The 26579-nt window shown below is 41.3% G+C and overlaps 1 protein-coding gene and 1 long non-coding RNA gene across 5 annotated transcripts in view; one reads left to right on the forward strand and one right to left on the reverse strand.

Moving 5' to 3' along the window:
• Positions 1 to 273: 273 nt before the first annotated feature.
• On the reverse strand, positions 274 to 26491 carry LOC112439273 (uncharacterized). Of its 2 annotated transcripts, none has more exons than XR_008624788.1 (5): positions 26458 to 26491; positions 12420 to 12522; positions 9697 to 9824; positions 7769 to 8551; positions 274 to 2356 (listed from the first exon to the last, which is right to left on the reverse strand). It is a non-coding gene; the product is annotated as an uncharacterized LOC112439273 (long non-coding RNA). The 2 variants fall into 2 exon arrangements; XR_010111609.1 differs by lacking the exon at positions 274 to 2356 and having other exon boundaries at positions 7342 to 7948; positions 8461 to 8551.
• Positions 26296 to 26579, forward strand: part of ST3GAL6 (ST3 beta-galactoside alpha-2,3-sialyltransferase 6) — a 66699-nt gene continuing 66415 nt past the window's right edge. For all 3 annotated transcript variants that reach the window (XM_014344315.5, XM_014344312.4, XM_003821902.5), the window contains exon 1: positions 26296 to 26564. The gene's annotated coding sequence lies outside the window, so the exon portion shown is untranslated. The remainder of the gene's footprint in view (positions 26565 to 26579) is intronic.

A 26579-nucleotide genomic window follows, 5' to 3' on the forward strand; every position in this document is an offset into this window, starting at 1 on the left:
GGACAGCCCTTCATAACAAAGATCTAGCCCAAAGTGTCAATAGTGCCAAGGTTGAGAAATCCTGACCTAAAGAATGTATCATTAATAATGGACTAATAGACATCAGAAAAAATGTATAGAATGAGGATTGAGGACACAGCCTCCCTATCTGTCCTTAAATCATACCATATATAGAGTGATGCTAAAAAAATGATTTTCAAGGGCCTAAAATGGTAGTGTTAGCATATAAATAGAATGCTAAAAGAACATCAGCAAAAAGCAGGAAATCGGTGTCAATTTTTTATTTAGCTGCCCATGTCTCAGATAAAGTACTTGATGCAGAAAATAACAATACTTTTCTCCAAGGTTTTCCAATGTTAGGACAAAGGGAAGTATCCCAATTTACCCAGAATCTGTAAGACACTGTCAAATTGGAATTGAATCAGCAATTAGGACAGGTGAACTTTGCCTTATGAACATTAGAATCAGCCAATTTATTCACTCAACAAGCATATTCTTTCATGCCAGGATTCTTGAGGAAACTGGGGATGCAAAGATGAACATGATACACTGAAGGTACAAAAAATATAATTCTTTATTGAAGGTGAGCATTGTGTCATGGGAGCACAGCAAAGGAAAGACTCATTCTGCTTGAAAGTGTCTCAGAATAGGTAAAATTCTACTCGGCCCTTGAAAGATGAGCAGTAAATAACCCATCAGCGACAGGGCAAGATAAGGACAATCCTGGCCAAGGCTGCAGAGAGTGCAAATCATGGGGGCTTTAAAGAGGGGTAGACCTTGACATTTGAGCAACTCATCTTTGTGGCTAGATTTCATGGAGAAAAGAAAGAAGTGATTGTGTATCAGATGTCAAGAAAAAGACTACCATAATGCCTACATGTCATCCTCTCAAGTCAAACAGCATATACATTCTCCCCCATGCACATCATTGTCCTCTCCCAACTCAGAGGCTTAGACCACATGTCGCCCTCTCTCTGCCTATTCAAGGTCCCTGCAAATATCCCTCAGACCAAAGAGATGCTTCCGTGCTTGCACTACGCATAGTTTATGTCATTTAACATTCATTTGTAACTCTGTTAGGGTGGCTGCATCTCCTGAGTATAAATTGTATCCTTGCCCATCTATGTCATGAACTTTCCAAAAGATGGACCAGATATATATGACTTGAAGCTCCCAAGGACATATTGCCACATCCCTGGCAATCATATTATAGACTAAATGTTGGTGAGTTAATATTATAAGAACACTGTTGGTGTCGACAAAATGGAAAAGGAAACAAGTTTGAAACAATGTGGTGCTCTGCTGAAGTGTTATTTCAAAAAGAAAAAGAAATCATTCTTCTAGAAGTGGGATTAGTAAAGCTTACGTATTTAGTACCTGACACAAACTGGACACTCAATAAATATTTGTCCCATAAGTAAAATATCAAATTTTATTGCCCAGGTTGAGTTGATGTTAATGGTTAGATTGCTTACTCTACAGGTCATCTCACTCTTCATATCAGCAATCTATTCCTGTGTTTCTGCTTTCAACCCACAAAGGCAATAATCAATTGCCCTGATACTCTCTTACATTCCCCAAAATGTACGAACACATGAACCTACTGCTAAGCCTCCAATAGGTTTTACCTCAGTTACCAATAGAAAATAGGTAACAAGGCTGGGTGAGATGGATCACGCCTGTAATCCCAGGACTTTAGGAGGCCGAGGCTGGCAGATCACCTGAGGTCGGGAGTTTGAGACCAGCCTGACCAACACGGAGAAACCCCGTCTCTACTAAAAATACAAAATTAGCCAGGCGTGGTAGTGCATGCCTGTAATCCCAGCTACTCGGGAGGCTGAGACAGGAGTATCACTTGAACCCGGGAAGTGGAAGTTGCCATGAGCCGAGATCGCACCATCACACTCCAGCCTGGGCAAGAAGAGTGAAACTCCGTCTCCAAAAATAAGGAAAATAGATTACAGATAGTGTATTGAAATACATAAAGTCCCTATCACAGTTTGTGACATATTGTAGGTGCTCAATGAAAGGTGGCTATTATAACTTATCTTGTTACTATGGAACCCGATGGTCACAATTCTCCCAAACGTGTGTGTGCGTGTGTGTGTCTTACACACCTACCCAGAAAGGGCAATTATGCAGTCAGCGATCATCTGCTCAGTACATGTTCTTTAGAAAATCTTTTGACACTTCCCCCTAGAATCATTTCACTAATCAGTGCCATTATTTAATATTGCCATAATCCCTTGTCCCTTATTTCAATGATAGTATTTTTCTCTTTGTCCAGAGATTTCCTGTTCAGACTTGATTGCTGTTTTGTACTGCAGTTATTCTGTACTCGTATAACAGAATCAACCTGCAAAATATAAGTAATATCATATTTTCAGAACCAGCCATTAAACACTGATTAAATAATAAAACTTACATTTTTCTTATCATTAAAAAACACATGGGGCTAGGCATGGTGGCTCACGCCTGTAATCCCAGCACTTTGGGTGGCTGAGGTGGGAGCAATCCCTTGAGTCCAGGAATTCGAGACCAGCCTGGGCAACACAACCCCATCTCTAAAAAAAGAAAAAAATCGTATAAAAAATAAAAAGTAAAAAAAGAAAAAATTACTAAACAAAGAAACAAACATAATATGGTAGCACATATTGTAATGCCAAAGGTTCTTGCCTTAGCCACGCCAAAGAATTAGTGCGGCGGCTGCCCGCGGCGAGTGATGGAGACACGGACCAAGAGAAAAAAAAGCTGTAGGCTTTATTGAGCAGAGTGACAGTACAAAGCTTCCACAGCATAGAAGAGGTCCCCAGCGGGTAGCCAGAGTTAGATTATGCAGTTGCCTTTTAAACTCTTTAAAGCGGGAAATACGTGCCTGCGGAGGGAAGATGTTGCCAGAGCAGAAACAAAGGCAGTAAATTATTTTGTGGCATGTTTTAGATTTTGAGGAAAACCGGAATTGCAACTTAGGTTTTATCTACTTTATGACCTTGCAGCGGCATGGCAAAGGAGACAGGATCTCACAGGACTTTACAAAGCATGTTTACAAGGAATTGGAATTAGGAGCATAGATAAGGTCCGCTGGTCACAGAAAACGGGCATTTAACGTTCCTTTTAGTTTTAGGGGAGGGGGAAGAGAGAGAGGGAGAGAGGACACAGGGAAACTTACAGCAAAATTTTTGCTGTTTATAGGTTTCTTGGGGAAGAAAACACATGCACAAATCCTGGTGTTAGGAATATTTTAAGCATATATCTTCAATATTATTCATCCAGGACTGAAGTAAGTCCTGATGCAGGAAATGAGTGAGTTTCACAGGTTTCTGAGCCCCTACTTGACCCAGGAAGCCAAGCTGGAACGTCCTCTCAATATTATAGATATCTATACCAGTCATGCAAAAATAAATAGGTGGATGGGTTTCTTTGCTTTGAACTGAGAAATACTATGGTTAAAAAGCTTCAAGTGTTAATAACCTTACTTGCTTTCATTATACACAGTACTATCTAGGCCTTCAGTGGTGAGATAATCTGGTAACTGGTCACAGGCTATAAATCCTAAGGCCAAGGAAATAACAATTTACTGCAGGCTACCAGATCAGACAAAAAAAAAAAAAAAAAAAAAAAAGAACAAACAAACAAACAAAAACACTTAACAGGGAATGTGTCATACTCCAGGACCCAGCTAGTACCAAGGCCAGCAGAAATTTGGGTGTAGTCCTGGCTAACCCCAAAGCCCATGATCCTTCTCTTATTCTTGCCTCCCACTGCCTCTGGAAGGCAGAATGCAGTGTGTGAATGACTCCTGAAACCCACTCTTCTCACTCAATATTGGGAATCTAATTTGTTATTCTATCAGGACTACGCAAGGAGGTAAGGCTTCAAAGAATCAGTCCAAAAACAAATTTCCAAAATCTCCTATACGTATGCAGATAATTGAAGACTAGAAGGTAGGCAGTTTGTTGCACATCTATAAATAACATTGACCCTGGTCAACCATTTTCCACAGACAACTCTTTTGGTGCTGACTTCAAGTAGTGGTTTTGTGTAGTCCCATGTTGGTTTCTGGATAGTTCAAGATGAGATGGACAATTTTACAGTTAAGGAGGTAGGGGCGGCGGGGGGTGGATATCACTGTCTTCCTCCTTCCTCAGGGCTTGTCAGACCAGTTGGAAGGGGATGAACTTGTCAGTTGCTGGAAGCAATTTTCAGGCCCTGTGGACTGTAGAAAGGGTTTTAATCAATCTGGTATTTCCTAGTCCTGACTCTCCTCGGCCAAACTTGGCCCAGCTAACTTCCTCACTTCCCTAGGGGCTTCCCTTTCTTAAGGAGATAACTCTCTTTTGACTTAGCCAAGGCTAGGCTCAGGTGTAGGGAAGGAAGTCTTTAAATAATTTGTACTTTAATTAAAGGAGGAAGTAAAAAAGAAAAAAAGAAAACAAAACAAAACAAAAAACAAGAAAGAGGAAAAGCCAGCTGTTTTCTGCAAACCTTTGACACAACAGCTGTGCACTCTTCTCCTGCTCCAGTAGAAACTGGCTTCCTCCCCAACCCTGAATGTTGCTTTTCTAGTCTCCTTAGTTTATCCCAATGGCTGTGACCTTGCCACTATCATTTCACCTGTAAGTAAGATTCTGAGATATGTTAAGTGAGCTCAGAGACAGCTTGTTCAGTTCTTCACTCGGCTATGATCAAAGCTATACTTTTCACATAATAGCCATAATAGATAACACTTTATAAATACAACCTCGTTTAATCCTCAAAGTTACCCAGTGAGGAAGATTGTATTATTAGCCTCATTTCACAGGTGATGAAAGTGAGATGTAGGTCCTATGTCTGAGTCACCTAACTTCAAAACCTATTCCATAAATCAGAGGATCACAAAAAGTCTTCACATCAGAAGGGTGCTTGGTCAAAAACACAGATTTCTAGGCAGCCAACTCAGAGATTGTGACTGAGTAAATGTGGAGTGAAGCCCAGTAATCTGTTTTTTAACAAATGTCTCTGTTGAAGCAAGAGTTTAAATCTTTACAATGCTACTCTATAATTTTGTATATTCTGCTTGGCACAGCCCTTTCTCAATTCTTAGTTCTAATTAATCACTCCTTCCACTGGGTTCCTGTTCTCATGCCTGGAGCAGCAGGAACCGCATTGTGTTAAAATCAGCTCTCTTTTTCCTTTTTTTTTTTTTTTAGACAGAGTCTCTCTGTTGCCCAGGCTGGAGTGCAGTGGCACGATCTCTGCCCACTGCAATCCCTGCCTCCAGGTTCAAGTGATTCTCGTGCCTCAGCCTCCCAAAAAGCTGGAACTACAGGCGCCTGCCACCATGCCCGGCTAATTTTTGTATTTTTAGCAGAGACAGGGTTTCACCATGTTGGTCAGGCTGGTGTCGAACACTTGACCTCAAGCAATCCACCCACCTCAGCCTCCTAAAGTGTTGGGATTAAAGGTGTGAGCCACCACGCCCGGCCAAAATGAGCTCTTTTTATGTCTGTCTCCCTGACTAGATGGGGAGCTACTTGATGTCCAGAATCCTGTTTCTTCTTTCTTTCTTTTTCCTGGGTTGCTCATTCCATTAATCTTTACGTAGCTGGGTTCTCCTCATCATTTAGACCTCAACTTGAAAGTTCCCTCCTCAGAGAAGTCTGTTCTGATAACGCAATCAAGAAGCCCTCCAGTCATTCTCTGTCATATCCCATTTCCTCATCCAGTGTAAAGCACAGCAGATGCTCATCTGCAACTGGATTACCCAAATGCAGCTTAAATACATTCTTAGGACACCAAAAACAGAGGCATCAAAAGAACTTTTTTTAAGTTAAAAAGTGGTTATTTTTAAACTACAGAAAAAGTCATTTGAAAATTATCAGGATCTTGCTGGTCTCCCACTTACATTATGGACTAGTATTATTTTTATATAGAATTACATATTGAGTATGGAATCTATAACATTTTTGAACTTTGAGTCTCTAAAGGTTTTAATCTGGCACTCTGCATAGTACCTGCTTATCAATATCTTTGTTTTCCAAAACATATTGAAAATAAGTTGGATGGGTATAATTATCCAGTCTTATCTCGAAGAGGTTAAAAAACAGAAGCACAAAAACGAACAGAAAAAACATTGAACTGATTTTTTATTTTATTTTATTTTTTGAGATGGAGTCTTGCTCTGTCTCCCAGGCTGGAGTGCAGTGGTGCAATCTCAGCTCACTGCAAGCTCCACCTCCCAGGTTCACACCATTCTCCTGCCTCAGCCTCCCCAGCAGCTGGGACTACAGGCGCACGCTGCCACGCCTGGCTAATTTTTTGTATTTTTAGTAGAGATGGGGTTTCACCGTGTTAGCCAGGATGGTCTTGATCTCCTGACCTTGTGATCCGCCAGCCTCGGCCTCCCAAAATGCTGGGATTACAGGCGTGAGCCACCGCACCCATCCCGAACTGATTTTTTAGAATCCTTCCTGAATTTGAGCATTTTACTGGGAATAGAATATTAGACTAATAAATTGAGCATTGAACAATGCCCAAAGAGTATGTTCTTTCCTTGCAAAAAGCCTCTTAAGCATTAAAGAATCTACTCTCCAGAGGTTTAATTTGGGCAAGACCCTCACCACGATGAGTTCACTTCATTTTTCTTACTCATGAAATATGGGAACCAAACTAGATAACCTGTGAGATGTGGACCACCTAAGCATTAGAAAATTCTACCTTGAGATGTAAAAAAAAAAAAAGTGCGTGACTCAAGATTTTTTACCAGAAACTCTTCTTCCCCTGATTAAGGTGACTCATCATTCTATCAAAGAAAGAAATGATCTGGCATTATTTATACTTCTCAGGGTCCCACTTGTTATTCTGCTGGGGCTTGAGTTTGTCTCATATGAGACTAGTCTTTGATTTTCTGCATTCTTTAGGATAAATTTAGATGGCACTGGGCTCCATATCCACAGCCGCCAGCATGGTCCAAGCCATTGTCATCTCTTGCTTCAGGTCCTGCAGTAGTCTCCAGACTGGCTTTTCTGCTTCCACTCTTGCATCATTGTAATTCTTTCTCCAAGTAGACCCCAGAGTGATTTTTTAAAAAATATGTCAGATTCAATCACTCCTTGCATACAATATTTTAGTTACTTCCTTTCGCATTTAGAATCAAATCCCAATTCCTTACCCTTGCCTTCGAGGCCCTGCGTGATGAACGATCTAGCTCCTACCTCCTCTTTGGCTTCCTTGCCCATTACACTCCCCTCGTATGATATGCTCCAGCCAGACCGATCTGCTGGTTCTTCCCTGCACATGCCAGGCTCATTCGTACTATTATAAATAAAGTTTCAGTGCCGCAAAAGAAATAGCACTCGAATATAAAATTTTCTTTTTAATTCTCAGCAAGACAACGTACTTCTATAGAAGGGTGCACCCTTACAGATGGAGCAATGGTGAGCGCACACTTGGACAAGGGAGGGGAAGGGGTTCTTATCCCTGAGGCACGTGGTCCCTGCTGCTGTATCGTTCCCCTATTGGCTTGGGTTAGACTGCACAGGCTAAACTAATTCCAATTGGCTAATTTAAAGAGTGACAGGGTGAGTGGTTTGGTGGGAAAAAATGGTTACGGCAGAGCAGGAAATCAGAGTAAGCCAGGGTGGAGAATGAGCAGGTAATCGGAATGAGTCAGGGTGGAGCAGGTAATGGAAAAAGGTTGCTTTACGAGGAAGTTAAGTTTAACAGTAGAAGGCAAAGAACTGAACATACTGACATATTGATTCTTTGAAGAGAAATTTAGAACTCATACCTAACAGTACTTGGAGAGTGTGCATGAGCCATTCCCTCCGCCTGAACTGCTCTGCATAGCAGGTCCAGCTGTTGAATTTGTTTTAAAATGTGCTCAGGATTTGTTTAAATCAGGTATAGTAAGGCACGCAGACATGGAAATGACTGTCATGAAGAAAGAAGTTTTCACACTTGCAGGTTCCTAGAAACAGGAGGTAAGCCACGAAGGCCCACAAAGGAAAGCACCAGGGTCAGTCCAGAGGCAGAGGGAGCAGTAGGAAAATGTGGCAAGACCCTTTATTGTGTTTTGCAACAAAAGGAATAAGGTCAAGGTAGGGCAAGCAGCTTAGAATTGTCTAGTTTTAATAATGTCAGTGGGCTCTGGAGGTGTAGTGGCCGTCCTGAGTTGCCTGGTACCTGGCCCCAAGATGATTAGAGCAAGGGAATATCGGGCAGGAGAGTACGAATCCTATAGAGGAGGTTGGGGAAGTGTGGACTCCAGTTTGAGTAGTTTGCATATGAAAAGCATGCTCCCTCTATCTCTAAGAATTAGCTCTTCCTGAGAAGAGCTATCCCTCCCCAGTTACCAAGTCCCCAGTTGCCAGCACATCAAACACACACACGAAAATAAGAAAATATAGTGAATATAGTTTAGTCCTATAAACTCCATTATAGGTAATTGAAATACAGGTGCAGACTTCTGGAAACCATCACCTTCTAACTGGAAGAGGGCCTGGACAGGAACACCTCTTCTTTTCCCATTGTCTTGGACTTCATAAAGTTTAACTTGATATTCTTCCCTAGACTGGGAAATGACAAATCAAATGTTATTGCTTTTCTCGGTTTTTATTTATTTAGCAACAGTGTCACTTGCCAATCTCCCCAGTTTTTAATAAAGAAATCCTTGTAAATATGTTGTCCTTTACCAATATTCTCAATAAATTTGGGCAAGGATGTGACACCAAATGAAACTATTCTTTTCAGATGTAAATGTAGGCAGAAGTCCTGTAAATTCTTTAAAGAGAAGCAATGTGAGAAGAGAAAAGCATGTCACTATCATCTCTGAATAGCTGTCCCTTTCTAGAATCTGAACTAGGCCATCAAACTGTATTAACTCATCTGAATTCAAAATAAGGATGAGATGGAGGGGCTAGAAAAGAAAATGAAGGAGTGAGAGGCCTAAGAAGATTGTGAGGGTATTTAGGGGAATATGGTTCAAAAAGGAGAACAGCTCTCTTTTCCATAAAAGGGAAGAAAGCCTGTTAAATAATCTTTTGCTGCAGTCTCCATTAATTTGTTGTTGTCATTGACCCATTTTCCTATCTCTTAGTTGAATTTTTGCAATAGCAAAAGAACCAGCTTATCAATATATATTGAGAGTTTAGTATAATACTTGAAAATTTTGATATCACAGAATCTTAGAGTTGTAGAAATTGTAGGAATTAGAGAATTACTCATTTACCTATGCAGGAATTAATTCTGAAAGATAGTTATATAGTTAATACAGGTGATGTATTCTATTGCTGGACCCTTCATGGTATTAATTGTAAGGGATAAAAACATAGCCCTTTCATGATATAGTTTGATTCAAAGATAAAATTGAGAAAGATTTTTTCCCCATGTTTTACTCAAGAGAAAAAAATGAATCCAAAATTTTGTCTAATAGGGTCTCTCACCTGAAAATCACATCAGTAATTTTCATTCATAATTAGTTCTCAAAGCCAGCATTTTGGTAAGAGCATAAAGAGTCTGTGGTTGATTTCTGATGACAGGTTTGTCAGGATTCTGTGCTGCCAGTTGTGTATGCAAGATACTTTTCAGGTTGTAAGAAGGGGAAGAATATCATGATTGACTTTAACATTGAATGTACTTGAATATACTACCTATAAATATACTAAATGACATATTTTATTATTATTCCAGGTTTGGATAATTTAGCAGCTCATTTACCTCATGATGTATCTAGATCCTTTCTGTCTATCTTCCTCAGATGCTGGCTTCATCCTCAGGTCCTTGACTGTTTCAAGGTAGATGCCACATCTTCAGGCATCACATCCTCGCCCACCGATATCTCACAGCTGGAAGAGAAGAGAGTGCAGCCACATCCCTCATTTATTTATTTTTATTTTTATTTTTTTATTTTTGAGACACGGCCTGTGTTGCCCAGGCTGGAATGCAGTGGTGCAATCTCAGCTCACTGCAGCCTCAACCTCCCAGGCTCAGGTGATCCTCCCATCTCAGCCTCCCAAGTGGCTGGGACTACAGACGCATGTCAACATGCCTGGCTAATTTTTGTATTTTTTGTAGAGATGCGGTTTCACCATGTTGCCCAGGCTGGTCTCAGACACCTGGGCTCAAGTGATCTTCCAGCCTCAGCCTCACAAAGTGCTGGGATTATAGGTGTGAGCCACTGCACTCAGCTTCATTTATCTTTTTAAGAGATAAGAAAAACTTCCAAAGCCTTTCCTCCCCTATGTCATCAGCAAGAATTGTGCCACACGTCCATCGTAACCAATGTCCATTGTCTTAACCAATGACAAAGGCAATGGTTGTCATGATTGGCTCAAACCAATCCTGATTTACACCCTTGGGGCAGGAGAAAAGCCCAGCCTCCTTTAAAGTTTACGGCCCACTGATCATGAAAATACTTGGGCTCCTATTAACACAAGTGAAGAGGAAAATGGACATAAAGTAGATACCCCACAAAGAAGGCAGTGTGTTTTGACAGTGAGTGGTGCACAGAGAAGGGTTTATATTGTCCTCAAAAAATTAAGGAAATCCTTATTAATCACAATTTCTTTCAAATATGGAGATACAAGTTATTTCTGTCATTTCCACTTAGGCTTGGGTATTTTTCTGGATAGAAGTAAAATAAGTCTAATTTCTCATTACTGTGTCAATATCCAAGCACTATATATCTATATCTATTGAAAGATATAGATATACAGATATTTTGAGATAGGGTCTTGCTATGTTGCCCAGGCTGGAGTGCAGTGGCGGGATCTTGGCTCACTGCAACCTCCATCTCCAGGGTTCAAGCAATTCTCATGCCTGAGCCTCCTGTTAGCTGGGACAACAGGTGCATGCCACCACGCCTGGCTAGTTTATGTTTTTTTTGGTTATTTATTTATTTATTTATTTATTTATTTTATGAGACGGAGTCTCTGTCACCCAGGCTGGAGTGCAGTGGCGTGATCTCAGCTCATCACAACCTCTGCCTCCGGGGTTCAGGCCATTCTCCTGCCTCAGCCTCCCGAGTGGCTGGGACTACAGGCGCCCGCCACCACGCCCAGCTACTTTTTTGTATTTTTAGTAGAGGCAGGGTTTCACCAAGTTATCCAGGATGGTCTTGATCTCTTGACTTCATGATCTGCCCACCTCGGCCTCCCATAGTGCTGGGATTACAGGCGTGAGCCACAGCGCCTGGCCTAATTTATGTATTTTTTGTAGAGACAGGGTTTCGCTATGTTGGCCAGGCTGGTCTGGATCTCAAGAGATCCACCAGCCTAGGCCTCCCAAAGTGTTGGGATTACAGGTGTGAGCCACGGTGCCTGGCTGAAGCACAATATTTAAATATTGGTCCTCCTTGACTCCCAGGCCTTTTCCTCCCAATCTCCTCAGCCCTTCCTCGTGGTTTCCAAATTCATCACTATGTCTGCTCCTGGCATAACCCTCATCTCTTCAACTCCCAACTGATGACATGAAACTCAACTTTCAAGGCTTAGCTCTGGAAAGCCTTTCCAAAGTCCCTATGGCAGTAAGTACTCCATGTTCTGTTTGTAGTCCTCTCTAGCTCCTCCTCCATGCCCACACTTCTTGAACTCTTTATGCCAGTCAGTGTGCCAAAAACATTATCAATAACCTTATTTAGTCTTCACTAGAACCCTATGGTACAGATATTAATTTTCTTAGCTTCACAAGTGACAAAATTGAGGTAAACACAGATGAGTAATTTGCTTAGGTCATAAGGTTTATAAATCGTGGGGCCAAGATTCAAAGCCAAATCATAAGACTCCAGAGTCCTGGCTCATTAGTACCACACTGTACAGATTCAGCATGTTCTTACCCATATCCCCAGAGTTATCCTTGCCCTAAGTCTGGCTCTGTGTATCAGCATGTCTGGTGCATAGGGAATGCTTCACGAATGTTTGTCAAGTGAATGAATGATTCATGGTTATTCTCTATACTCTTCCATATAACACCATTAATCAATGTCCTCCTGAAAATATGCCCAGAAAACACTACCCCAAGTTTTTTGTTGGTTTTTTTTTTTTTTTGAGATGGATTCTCGCTCTGTTGCCCAGGCCAGAGTGCAGTAGCATGATATCAGCTCACTGCAACCTCCGTCTCCTGGATTCAAGTGATTCTCCTACCTCAGCCTCCCGAGTAGCTGGGATTACAGGCACGCACCACCACACCCCACTAATTTTTGTATTTTTAGTAGAGACTGGGGTCTCACCATGTTGGACAAGCTGGTCTCGAACTACTGACCTCAAATGATCCACCCATCTCGGCCTTCCAAAGTGCTAGGATTATAGACATGAGCCACCATGCTCGGCACCCTCAAGAGTTTTTTGATAGAACAAAATAAATAGCATATGTAGAAAAATAATTCCTCCCTCCACCCACAAAGATGTCTACATCCTAATACCCAGAAACTGTGAATACGTCACCTTACACAGCAAAAGGAATTTTGCAGATGTGATTAAGTGAAGAATCTTGAAATGGGAAGATGATCCTGGATGATCTGGATGGGCCCAATGTAATCACAAAGTCCTGAGAAAAAGGAAGCAGGACAGACAGTCAGAAAAGGAGATCTGATGACAAAAAGGAAGCAGGACAGACAGTCAGAGAAGGAGATCTGATGAGGGAAGCAGGGGCTGCAGTCAGAGAACTCTTTCTCTAAAGACACTGTGCTGCCGACCTTGAAGGTGGACAAAGGGGTCAAGAGCCAAGGGATGCAGGTAGCCTTTAGAAGCTGAAGAAGGCAGGGAAAAAATTGCCCCCAAGGGCCTCCAGAAGGGAACATAGCCTTTCTGACACGTTGATTTCAGACATCTGACCTCCAGGAATAAAAGGAAAATTAATTTGTGTTGTTTTAAACCACTGAGTTTGTGATACTTTGTTACAGCAGCAGCAGAAGGAAAATACAGTATAGATACTTTCTTTTTTGACTTGGTTATGATGTTTCTATTTATAACTCTGTTTATGAGTATAGTCCTCTTGATACTGGGTACACTGAATTTTCAGACCTCAAATAGATTCTTCTGAAAATATAAATCCTCTCCATGTTCATTTTGCTTTTCTCATTTCAAGTCACTTAGTTGGCATCTGTCTCCTCATGTTGCCAAATTCCTCTGGACTGTTACCACCATCATTGTCCCTGTTGTTTGCTCTCATTGATGCTGTCTTTTTTTTTTTCAGACCCAGTTTCACTCTTGTCACCCAGGTTGTAGTGCAGTGGTGCCATCTCGGCTCACTTCAACCTCCGCCTCCCGGGTTCAAGCAATTCTCCTGCCTCAGCCTCCTGAGTAGCTGGGATTACAGGCGCTCACCACCACTCCTAGCTAATCTTTTGTATTTTTTGTAGAGACAAGGTTTCATCATGTTGGCCTGGCTGGTCTCCAACTGCTGACCTCAGGTGATCCACCTACCTCAGCCTCTCAAAGTGCAGGCATTATAGGCATGACCCACCGCGCCCAGCCTGATGCTGTCTTAAAAGGAGTTTGCAATCAGGCACGGTGCCTCACGTCTATAATCCTAGCACTCTGGAAGGCTGAGGCAGGATGATCGCTTGAGCTCAGGAATTCAAGAACAGCCTGGGCAACATAGTGAGACCTCATCTCTACATTTTTTTTTTTTTTAATTAGCTGGGCATGGTGGCGCATGCCTGTAGCCCCAGCTACTCAGGTGGCTGAGGCAGGAGGATCACTTGAGCCTTGGAGGTTGAGGCTGCAGAAAGAAAAAAGGAATTTGCCTCCCTACATTAAAGCAGTGGCCTTGAGGCCGCATCATGAAGTCCAGCATTCTACTACTGGTCACAGATGTGGTCACAACTTTTTAATATCTAAATTTCTAAAACATCTGTCTATGAGATTAAAAAAAGAGAGTGATAACAAGTCAAATAAAGCACTTCAACCTCAAAGTATTTTGGATTCTGATAATCAGTGATAGATGGAGGCTTTGGGCTTCAAGTTAATAGATTGTTGCACTGAGGACATGAAATATTTATTACTGTATTTAGTTTTCTCTATCTCCTTATAACTTTGCATTTTCTAAATAACCTAGGCTTGTTATTCATCCTGTGAAACAGAGATATTATCTGCCTCACAATCTTCAAATAATTATTTTAACTTTTAAGTTGGTATATTTAATCCTTTAAACTATGATTTTTAAAGTGTGGCCCCTGGACTGACAGCATCAGCAACTTCTGGGAGCCTGTTAACAGTACAAAGTTTCATATCACACTTTAATCCTACAGAATCAGAAACCCTAGGCAGGCATCAGTGATCCATGCTATGGCTTTGAGCTATGTTAGGTGGTATGAATCAGAGTGTCCGAGCACTGAAGATTTTTTTGGAAAGCCATTTCACATCTCAGTGGCTGAGAATCTCGAGATAGAATCGTTCTTCTGGCAAATCTTGGGTACATGCATGCTTTATTTAAAGCAAAGATAAGGCAATACTAGTAAAGAAAAATTAAGAAAAAAAGAGACAATTATATTCTGCATAAAGCACATCACCAATGCCATCTTTCCTGATGTATCTAGGAGGTTGTGTCCTTTTTTCTATTAATTCTGTTTATGTCTAATAGTTGCAATATGCTGAAATAGTATTAGTCTACATATCTGCTATGGTCTGAATGTTTGTGTTTCCCCCAAACATGTTGTACCTAGTCCTCAATGCAATAGTATTAAGAGGTGGGGTTAGGAGGTGATCAGGTCATGAAGGAAGAGCCTTATAAGAGATTAATTCCCTTATCAAAGAGGCATCAGAGAGCTGGTTGGCCCCTTGCACCAGGGGAGGACAAAGAAGTTGTCATCTATGAGAAAGCAAGCCTTCTCCAGACACTAAATCTGCCAGCACCCTGATCTTGGACTTATCGGCTTCCAGAACTATAAGAAATAAATGTTTTTTGTTTACAAGCTACCCAGTTTATGGTATTTTGTTACAACAGCTTGAATGAACAATGTCTGCAAGCATCATCAAGATAGGGAACCTGTCTGTTCACCACTGTATTCTCTGAACCTAGCTCAATGCATGACAAGTATGAATCTCAGTAAATATTTTTAGTCTCAATGACTATTTTCCTCATATCACCTCCCAAGGCAGAAACTCCATCTAGAACTCTGTATGTCCAGTGCCTACAATGCCACTGTGCTGGACACATAGGTTCTCATGAAATATGTAAAGCAATAAATTAATGAAGGCGTGATACACATATCAAATATCATTCCAATATTCAGTTCACATTCTGATGTACTATCAAGTTGTGCTGGAAATAAGTAGACATAGGTTGATGCCAAAGGAATTTCTGTTGCACTAAGACTTTCATTGTAAAAGTATTTAATGCTAGAGAATTTACATTGCACAAGCTGCTTCTATAGAAATGGGAAAAGCCAGCAGGCAAAATAATAGAAAATTATTTCAGACATTTATCCGGATTTGGACCAGAATCTATTTTATTATGCATGAACTAAAACATAAATACTTATATAATAAAATATTAGAAAATGCTGGCCGGCTGCGGCAACTAATGCCTGTAATCCCAGCACTTTGGGAGGCCGAGGTGGGTAGATCACTTGAAGTCAGGAGTTCAAGACCAGCTTGGCCAATATGGTGAAACCCCATCTCTACTAAAAATACAAAAATTAGCCAGGCATGGTGGCATGCACCTGTAATCCCAGCTATTCAGGAGGCTGAGGCAGAAGAATGTCTAGAACCCAGGAGGTGGAGGTTCCGGTGATCCGAGATCACGCCACTGCATTCCAACCTGGGCGACAGAGCGAGACTCTGTCAAAAAAAAAAAGGAAATGCTGATAGATGTATGGTTTCGAAAATACAGTGATGATTTTATATTAAACCTGTCACTGCAAGTTTGCCATGCAATTTTCTTCTAAATATATTTCTAGAGCTGGGTGCAGTGGCTCACACCCATAATCCCAGTACTTTGTGAAGCCAGCTCAGGAGGATTGCTTGAGGCCAGATATTTAAGACCAGCTTGAGCAACATAGCAAGACTCCCTCTCTACAAGCAAATAAATAAATAAATAAATAAGTAAAGATAGATAGACAGACAGACACACAGATAGATAGATATGCCGTGTGTGGTAGTATTATCCCTTAGTCCTAGATAGTCAGGAGGCTGAGACAGCAGGATTGAGCCCAGGAGTTGAGCTTGCAATGAATAACTGTGCCATTGACTCCAGCCCTGTCTCTAAAATAAATTAATAGATTGATAAATAAATTCCTAATGAAATAAAGTGACTTTCATCTTTAACCCTTTATAGTCACAGTTGATTTTATCAAAGATCCCAGCTGTTGGTTCTCTAACTGGATATATACAGACCCAAATCTACAGCAATTGGTTTTTTTATTGTTGTTTCAATTTGCTTTGGGAGATAGAGATAGGAGATTATGATAGAATACTGAATAAAAAAGTCTTTGACACAAAAACAAGCTTGTTTAGATCTGTTTAACATTTAAGGAAAGTTAAACAGCTTTCCTTTTTGCTGTTTTTACCTGGTTCTTTAATATGCTAATATGTACTGAATATGGCCTGGAGGCAGGGGTGTGGGAGGCGAGGTTAGCACTCAATCTTGTTTGCGAGATATCCTTTGTTCTTAGAACTCAGATTAGCATCTCCCAGCACGATACAATTTGGAAAAGGCCACTCAATTCCTAAAGTACTGAATCTTTTCTGAAATAACATTTACAAAGAAGGGAAACTGTAAGGTCTGGGCTGCTGCATCAGACAGCTTTTTACTTAATAGGCCATTCCCAGATCTTTCTTTTTAAGGATAGTAAGAAAAGCACAATTTTTACTAGGAAAAAAATGGAAATGTAATGACAAACTTGAAATTTAGTCTTAAAGTTAAAAAAAAAGTAATGTCATGAATTAGTTACTTGTTATCAATATTTCATCAAACCTCAGAAAGTTGAGAATTAAATTATATCTGTTCTCCTCAGTTAAAATTTTTATTTTTATGTCAGAGTCAATTGAGAGGGTTCCTAAAAGAGCACTGGATCCCCCGCTTCTGTCAGGTGAGTTTGTGTGTCTTTGCTTTGGACCCACGGAGACCTAGGTTTGCCTCTGGTTCTGTCCTTGACTGTTTCTGCTCTCATCATATTACCTCAGTAATATCTAACTACTAGATTTGTTGCTATTAGATATGATAATGAATGCAAAATCCCCCCTTCCCCCCCTTTTTTTTGAGATGGAGTCTTGCTCTGTTGGCAGGCTGGAGTGCTGTGGTGCGATCTCAGCTTACTGCAACCTCCGACTCCCTGGTTCTAAGCGATTCTCCTGCCTCAGCCTCCCAAGTAGCTTGGATTACAGGCACACGCCACCATGCCCAGGTAATTTTTGTATTTTTAGTAGAGATGAGGTTTCACCCTGTTGGCCAGGATGGTCTCGAACTCCTGACCTCGTGATCCGCCTGCCTCGGCCTCCCAAATTGCTGGGATTACAGGCACTAGCCACCGTGCTCGGCCTTTTTTTTTCCCCCTGCTTCATCTGACTTCTTGTCTGTTGAGGGCTTTCATATACTTGGGGTGGCCATATTTTGCCTTGTGTTGATAGATGACTGTTAAACAGGAATTACTCTTAAATCTCTTTATGTTCCCACATATATCCCTGCTGTAAATATTTATCACTCCTCCATCTCAAGAAGGTAACAGAGCTTTGGTGTTCTGTTGGCTCAGTGATTTTTTGGTTACAGAATAAAAACTAAAAGTCACCAGATATCCAGAAGACAACTCAACTTGTGTTTCTTTTGTTTAGAAATCTTAGACTGATTGAGTCAGAGAAGCAGGAGTCCACTGTTGTGCTTCATTTTAGGGGAATGAGTGTGGCGAGGTGGAAGAGGCAGGTTATTCTAGAGAGAAAGAGAAAAGAAACCTAAGGAGAGAAAGAGTTTGGGCGACTAGCCCAAGACCGAGAAGTAGAATGGTGAGTTGTGGATCCCTGGGATAGCATTGCACAGATCCCAGCTCTAGGTGACCTCCCACAGGGAATGCGAATGAACACTATGGGAGGAGAAGCACAAGTGAAACAGAGATAAAGCGATCAACAAGATGACCTCTGAAGACTCTTTCTGGACACCATTAAATATTAGACTGTAAGCGGCCAGGCATGGTGGCTCACACCTGTGATCCCATTACATTGGGAGGCCAAGCGGAGGATCACTTGAAGCCATGAGTTGGAGCAGCAGCCTGGGCTACATAGTGAGACTTTGTCTCTACAAAAAATAAATAGCCGGTGTGGTGGTGCGCACCTGTAATCTGAGCTATTCAGGAGGCTGAGGTGGAAGGATCACTTGAGCCCAGGATTTGGAGGCTATAGTCAGCTATGATTGTGTTATTCATTATACTCGAGCCTGGGTGACAGAGCAAGACCCTGTCTCTAAAAATTTTATAAAATAAAAATAAAAAATTTGCTCTCTCTCGAGGGTGGGAGGAGAGAGACAGAGAGACAGAGAGAGAGACAGAGAGAGAGAGGGAGAGAGAGAGAGAGAGAGTGAGCACCTCTAGAGAGAGCAAGCAATAATTTCTTTTTATTTTCCTGCTGGTAAACTGTACTCCTAGCATCTAGAACTATAGTGCCTGGCAAATAGTAGGCACTAAGTAAAGATGTATTTAATGATTGAATATGAAGTATGTTAATGACATGAAGGAGGAAAGTTCAAGTAAGATGAGAAAAAGGAGAGGTCAGGATGACTGAGGTTTCATAAGTGGGAGAAAAGCATTATCACCAATAAAAATGTAAGTTAAATGGCTGGCTAAGCTGGAAGCCTAAAGAGTTTAGCTTTACATTGGGAACTGATAAACACATGTTGAACTGAATGTTCAGCAGGCAATTGGAGATACAAGACTAAGACTTAAGAAAGTAGTCAGAGCTAGGAATAGAAGACTCGCTAGTCCCTCAATGGAAGTTGGGTAATGAATCCTTGAGAGATCTCAGATACAGAGTAAGTGTTGGAGGTGGGCGGTACTGAACTGGAAGGGACATGCACCTTTTCTGAAGTGATGTTCAAATGAACCTGTGAATAATCCTGGGGTTAAGTAAAATTTAGGAACAACTTCCAAATCTTTAGTATTGGTGTGTTACTGTTTTTCAGCCTGTGGATTAGAGTTTTGTCTATCTGAGACATTGTCAGTAAGCAGGACTCTTCACTATCAAGGGCCCAGGAAGATTCAAAATATTCAACTTTGTAGTCTATAGCCAGTAAAATCTTTTATCGCTTATACAAAATATTGTGGGTCCAAAGTCCAGGACCCATTTGATTTTGTTAAAATGCATTAATTTATTACGTGATAAGCAGAGACATACAATTAAATTCTGCTTACATCCTTCCCTTTCTCCAAAGAGCACAAATTATATGTGTTCTTTTTTAGTCCTTAGGCAAGGATTCATAAGACCCTTCATTTTTGGGGATAATAAAAAATTATAATGATGATTGAAGTTATCAATATTTACCACTTTTGAAGCATTACAGATAGCTGTTTGGATGGTCAGTATATCACCATATGGTTAACATACTCATCACAAGTAACAGTCACTGCCATTAATGAACAGGATTTGGAAAACTTTTGCTAACATGGCACTTTTGAGTACAAAAAGTAAATTAAAAGGTTTACAAGAAGATATAGTAAAAACAAACAAAAACTGTAGTAAAACAGATTAGTAGTCAAAATCACTGGGAAAAAATAGCCAATTTAAATCTTTCTTTATACTTCTATTTCAGATGTTCACAAGTCTTAGTTTGTGTCACTACAGCAAAGTACCATAGATTTTGCGTGGCTTGAAACTGTGGATATTTATTTTTTAGTTCCAGAGGCTGGAAGTCTGAGATCATGGCTGACCTCTGCTGAAGATCCTCTTCCAGGCTGCAGACTGCCATCTTCTTGTCGCATCCTCACAGGATAGAAGGAGTTTGAGAGAGATCTTTGGGGCCCTTTTTATAAGGGCATTATTCTCATTCATGAGTGCTCCACCCTCATGACCTAATTACCTCCCAAAGGGCCCACTTCCTAATACCATCATGGGAACGAATGAAAGGTTAGGATTTCATGTATGAATTTTTGGGGAACGCATTCAGTTCATCGCAAGATGTTCCCTGTATGTATTGCTCTTTAATTATTAATGCTGTTTCTCTTGTATTCATAATGTTCTGTAGTATAATAAACAGTTTTCCATAAGAAGCAGAAATGAAGAACTGAAGTACTGGTTTTGCATGCTCCTAGGGAGCTGCTAAACATATTTTTCCTATGAGCCTGATGCCATTAGTTACTGCTTCTGCCACTACAGTTACCTTAAAAATTGGATTCATCCCCGAAGAGTGAGTGAAAGAGATCATTGACTCAGCTAGGAGGAATGATGCCTGTGGTCCTGAAGAAAGTTTTCAGTAATCTACATTCTACATATCCCTGAAGAAAACATCATGGTGTTTGAGAACCAGAACTGAAACAATGGGAACTGGAAATGACTGCAATTCCATTTCAGTTGACAGCTTGATACTCATTCACAAAAGGCTAATTAAGGCTTCACAGGATTCACATTAAATTTATTACGGCTATAAATGTTTTCCTGGAATGTCACATTGTAGAATAATAGGTATTAATTTTTCTTATTTCTTGAACAGAAAGGCACTATGTCCCCGTTTTGACACATATTAGCTCTAGATCCTTGAACAAATTATGAAACTTCTCTGAGTCTTCAATTCCTCATCTGGAAAATGGGGATAATGATAGCCCTCAGGGTTGATGTGTGTAATAAACAAGATAATCTATAGAAAATCTCCTAGCATCTAGAGGGATATAGCAAATATGAACTCACATGTGAGGTGTTTTTTTTTTTTTTTTTTTTTTTTTCCTATTCTCTTGGTGTCACTCCGTTTACTTCCAGGTGTAATGATCAAAAGCTGAGAGAGGGCCCCCAGTGTGCATGTGTGGCAATTCCTTGTGTATTCCCCAGCACGAAGTTTGTATCCTATTAGTGTCTCAGCTTGACAAGCCACTCTAAGTATCCTTATGATGATGAGAGAATCATAAGTTTGGGGGTAGATGAGTTCTTTTAATTCTGAGGATGAGAATAAATAGCCCAAGTACTGTAACTATCAAGATCCTAATGATAATCGCGCACACACCCCTTTACAATATCAGCTGTTGTCACTTCTCAGAAAAATAATTGATCTCCCTTCCCCAACAAGTAAAAGTCAATTTGATGTCTCTAAGCAATTGCATGTAAAACTTTCTAAATGTTAAATGTTTTGAAAAAAATTTTTTCAGCTACAAAGTCAATAGGTGCTTATTGTGAAAATCAAGCATTTGGAAATATTTTTACAAACATTCACATGAAGTTGCTTTAAGTCCAGCTCTGTAAACCCCCCAAAACGAGACAAAGGTGTAAGCTAAAAAGGTTAAGTATAACTAATGAATTAAGTGTATACCTAAAGTAAAGCTATTTGTAATACTTTGACAGAATTATTAGTTATGAGACTCTGAAGCAGAAATGAGGAGAAAAGCTCCACAGACATATGGGGTGAGATACCTCCCTCCTCTCCTGAAAGGGGGGCCCATCAACTCGTACAGTAGTTCAGGCTTCTAGTCCTTCCCATAATCAAATAAGAGCTCTGAGGAAGCTGCCTTGCCCCAAGTTGCCATTATTTTGTAGATTGCCCCCACACAACTCCAGGAAGAGCTCCTACCATCTCTGAGTCTGTATTGGCAACCGCTCAGCAACTGGAAGTTTTCCTCCTGTGTTGACCAAGGTAGCTAGGAGTCAACTAAGAGAGCTCTTTTCCACCCCCTACATTGCTACATTGCTTGTTAACTTGAGGCCAAAATGTCTTCTAAGGAGAAAAGTTAAGGAACTTTAATTAGGGTTTTGAAATTCAAACCCTAAACAACCTTGTAAATTTGATACCAATCACCAAATTGCTCTCTAAAAAGGAAGTAGCACTTTACAATTCCATAAACAGTTTTCTGACACCTTTTAACAAAATTGTATCGCATTCATTTTTTTAGTTTCAGCCAATCTTATTTCTCATTATTTTTTTAAAGTAGTATTATTATAAAAGGACACAAATTTTTGCACATGGTTGTAAACTATTTGTTCTTTCTTTTCTTTTCTTTTTGTTTTTGAGGCAGAATCTCACTTTGTCGCCCAGGCTGGAGTGCAGTGGCACTATCTCGGCTCACTGCAACCCCTGCCTCCCAGGTTCAAGCAATTCTCTTGCCTCAGCCTCCCTAGTACCTGGGATTACAGGTGCCCGCCATCATGCCTGGCTAATTTTCGTATTTTTAGTAGAGACGGGGTTTCGCCATGTTGGCCAGGCTGGTCTCGAACTCCTGACCTCAGGGGATCTGCCCGCCTTAGCCTCCCAAAGTGCTGGGATTACAGGCGTGAGCCACCACACCTGGCCCTTGTATTTATTGTATGAATTGCTTGTTTATGGCTTGTGTTCTATTTTAAAATAGGGTGTTTTTTTTTTGGTACTGATCCATAGGCATTTTTTTTAACATATTCTGGATATTCTCCCTTTAAAAAAAATACATTGCAATTATTTTCTGTCAGTTGCCCTATTTACGGTTTCCACTGTACAGATGTTCTACATGTTCAGGAGTTTGGGATGAACTTATCCCCAGTCCCACCATCCCACCTCCCCTCACCCTCCAGCCTGTGGTAAAAGAGACTGAGCAATGAAGACCCCTGAAACTTTGACAAAACTGGTAGAATATGAGGACGTCATCATTTATGAAGTTGCAAATAAGCTTCCTGGTAGATGTGACTTCCTTTTTTGTACAATCACAATACTGGGAAAATCATCACAATGGATATTTACATATGCAAAAATGTAGCTGAGACTCTAGTCTGAAATAGAGATTTTGGAGAAGTATGACTCTGCTTAATGCAACTAAACTGCTTTTTGCTAATGTGATACATTTTCTACACTGTGGACAGTCATAGCTGTAAGTCAGGATTTAGACTGCTTAGGCACTGTGTTTTTTTGTTTTTTGTTTTTTGTTTTTTGAGATGGAATCTCACTTGTAGCCCAGGCTGGAGTGCAGTGACAGGATCTCGGCTCACTGCAGCCTCTGCCTCCCAGGCTCAAGCAATTCTTCTGCCTCAGCCTCCAGAGTAGCTGGGATTACAGGCGTGCGCCACCATACCCAGCTAATTTTTGTATTTTTAGTAGAGCCGGGGTTTCATCATGTTGGTCAGGCTGGTCTCTAACCTCTGACCTCGTGATCCAACCACCTCGGCCTCCCAAAGTCCTGGGATTACAGGCGTGAGCCACCGCGCCCAACCCACTGTGGCTTATTATTTTTGAGATGCACATGTTCTTTAAATAATTGCTTATAGGAGATAAAACTCCAAGACAGCCAGAAGACTGCACTGGCAGGATTTTCTCCTTGAGTTGGAGGAAGGATTGTATGTAAAAAGGATTAGCTTGGTCAAGCTCAGTCATGAGCTAGGTGGTGTTTAAAATTGAACTTGATGTTCTCTGACCAATGTGTCAAATGAAAAAAAAAAAATTGAACTCGACCTTGAAAACTGTTTTTAAAAAGAAACCTTTTGAACATCATGTACTGTAAAAGAAAAAAAAAATTAAAGTTTTAAAAATTATTCTAAGAGGATGTTGTAAGAAAGTGGCCTCATGTCACTTTATAGGTAGCCCCAGTCCTGGGGTTCACTTACTACGATCTGATCTGATTGTCTTGCTGAGAGCACACCCTTATGAGTAGGTCTCTCCTATGAGGAGTACACATTCTTGCCATCAGTCATGGCAGAAAAGGCTGTACTTGGCACAGAACAGGAGAATTTAGAAGGCAGGCCCTACAATGGGGATGAGGAGGAAATACTTTGGTCTATTCCAGAGTGCATATTTAGTGCTGAATGGCCTCCCATGATAATGTGGGGAACCTGGCCTCTACCTGTCACTGGTGCGCAGAGGCGACAGTCTATGAAACAATAGCATTTATTTTAAAGAGACTGCACCACCACAATAAAAAAACAAACCTAGTAAAACAGGGCCAGCCCTATATGTACACTGCCTGAAAATTATAATTTTAGGGGCCTTTGAAAGACCTTGCATGTCCCAAGAGTCCTCTCCTTCTTTGTGGCTTTTCCCCTCCCAGCTTATTAGAAGAAATCTTCTACCAAAAGGCCAAATTAAATATACATATATTGGGAGAGTATTTTCTCCAAAACAATGACCAAAAACACTAACCCAGAGAGGACTAAAAACTTTTAATTCCATCACCCTACTTAAGCCTTTGTCAGTTTCCACAGGAATATAAAATATTTATATAATAGCAATCATGTGCCCATACAATAATATATCTTGAATTTTTAAAAATTAATGTTACACTGATCAAAAGCCCCTCCCATCACAGAGAGTTACACAGCAGTGATATCTCAGAAAGAACAATGATTTTGGCCTCAGGTGCTTTCCTTTGAGTCACAGCTCCAATGTAGGCAGTACAGCCCTAGACCACCTGACTCTGTTCCTTCCTTTCTACCATGACTGGCTTGCAGGGTGAGTGAGAGGAACAGATACAGTGCATGGTGGGTGGCTGACTCATGGTGGGCAATGACTGGTAGTTAATATTTTTAGCGTTATTTTTAAAGTCAACATTTTATTTCCTGAATTGATGGTTTTGGGGGCAAGCACTGTGCCAAGCATTCTTTACAACAGAGACTGTTCTAATCCTAATCACCCTTCAAGACTAGCTGTATTATCTCACTTTACACCTGACAAAAAATGAAGCCCACTGTGGTAATGCCACTTGCCCAAAGTCACACAGCAGGTCAGCAGAAGAGGCAGCTTTTGAACTAGGTTGGGGTCAACAGCAGTCACTACTGGCCACTACCAAATATGAAATACAAACGTCACCTCAGAACAGCAGATAGCCTCTCTCCTTAGCACACTGCTTTGCAGATTCAAGAAGTCCAGAAGGCCAGAGTGGATGAGGTGAAATACAGTTTTAGTTTTTAAGATCATGAACAAGGGGTCAGTGAAGAACCCAGGAGAAATTAAAAGAGCAAAGTAAACCTCAACACCAATTAGTTCAGATAGACAAATTCCCTAAAACTCTTTCACTATCTTGATGTCTCAAGAGCCACGTTTAAAATTACAAAATCTGTGTGGGTTATGTCAAAGGCAATCTGTAGAAAGGGAAAAGAATATGAATTATCTGAACCCATTGAGTTTTTTTTGTTTGTTTGTTTGTTTTGAGACAGAGGCTCGCTGTGTCGCCCAAGCTGGAGTGCAGTGGCGCCATCTCAGCTCACTGCAACTTCCACCTCCCGGGTTCAAGTGATTCTTCTGCCCCAGCTTCCTGAGTAGCTGAGATTACAGGCGCGCACCACCATGCCCGGCTAATTTTTGTATTTTTAGGAGAGACGGGGTTTTACCACGTTGGTCAGGCTGATCTGGAACTCCTGACCTCGTGATCCGCCCGCCTCGGCCTTCCAAAGTGCTGGGATTACAGGTGTGAGCCACCGCGCCCGGCCATTTTTTTTTTTAAAGTAAGGTTGGGAAAACAACAAATGGTACCTCCTAGTGCTGTTATTACAATTAAGACAAATACCAGAGCACTTTGGCAGGTGGAGGCGAGCGGATCATTTGAGGTCAGGAGTTCGAAACCAGCCTGGCCAACATAATGAAATCTCATCTCTACTAAAAATACAAAAATTAGCTGGGCGTGGTAATCCCAGCCTGTAATCCCAGCTACTCGGGAGGCTGAGGCAGGAGAGTCGCTTGAGCCCGGGAGGCAGAGGTTGCAGTGAGCCAAGATCATGCCCCTGTACCCCAGCCTGGGTGACAAAGCAAGATTCTGTCTCAAAAACAAACAAACAAACAAACAAAAAAAAAACAGAAAGACAAATACCAGAAAGCCCATCACAGATGAAGGACTTTGTTCCAGTTCGTGACACATTGCCAACTTTGAATTACATCCAAGTCCGTGGGTCTTCTCTCTGGGGTCAACTGACGGCACGTGATTACACTGCTCAGGGCCCAAAGGTTGGAGCTATGACTTGAATGTTTCTAGACAAGGAATTATTTGACAAACACATTTTAAAAAGTATTCAGAGCCATCCAAGTAAGAGGACATTAATAACGTAGGGTTTTTCCTATGGAGGGAAAAGAAAACGCAAAAAGCACGTTCCACCTTCGTTCTCCCTAAAGTAATTATCTCCTTCAAAAGATAAAAAGTACGAACACATTTGCCCTTGAAGGGCAGAGCCCCGGAATTCAGGAGCTCTCTGAACACTCCTCCCCTTCTGATAGGGACCAAACCTTCTGCTGAGCCTTGTGTCACAGTCAGTCCGCGGCGCCACAAGCCTCAGTGTTTACTTCTGCCGCCTGCCAGCCGGGCGGGGAAGGGGAGTACCCGGCCACCCCTCACTTTAGCTCCTGCAGCTTTCCAAACAAACCAGGGCGGGATGGGAGTGTCTTCTTGGCTGTGGAAATCGATCCTCCTACCTTGTCCTGAAGCCACCCGCCGCCTTTCCTCGTCCCTCCCTTCGCGGTGATTTTCCGGTCCCGGCGCCCAGCGAGGGCGCGCGGCTGGTGTCCGCCCCGCCCGAAAGGTAGGGGTTCGGCTG

The sequence above is a fragment of the Pan paniscus genome, chromosome 2, assembly GCF_029289425.2.
Source record: "Pan paniscus chromosome 2, NHGRI_mPanPan1-v2.0_pri, whole genome shotgun sequence".
In the NCBI taxonomy this organism is placed as follows: Eukaryota; Metazoa; Chordata; class Mammalia; order Primates; family Hominidae; genus Pan; species Pan paniscus.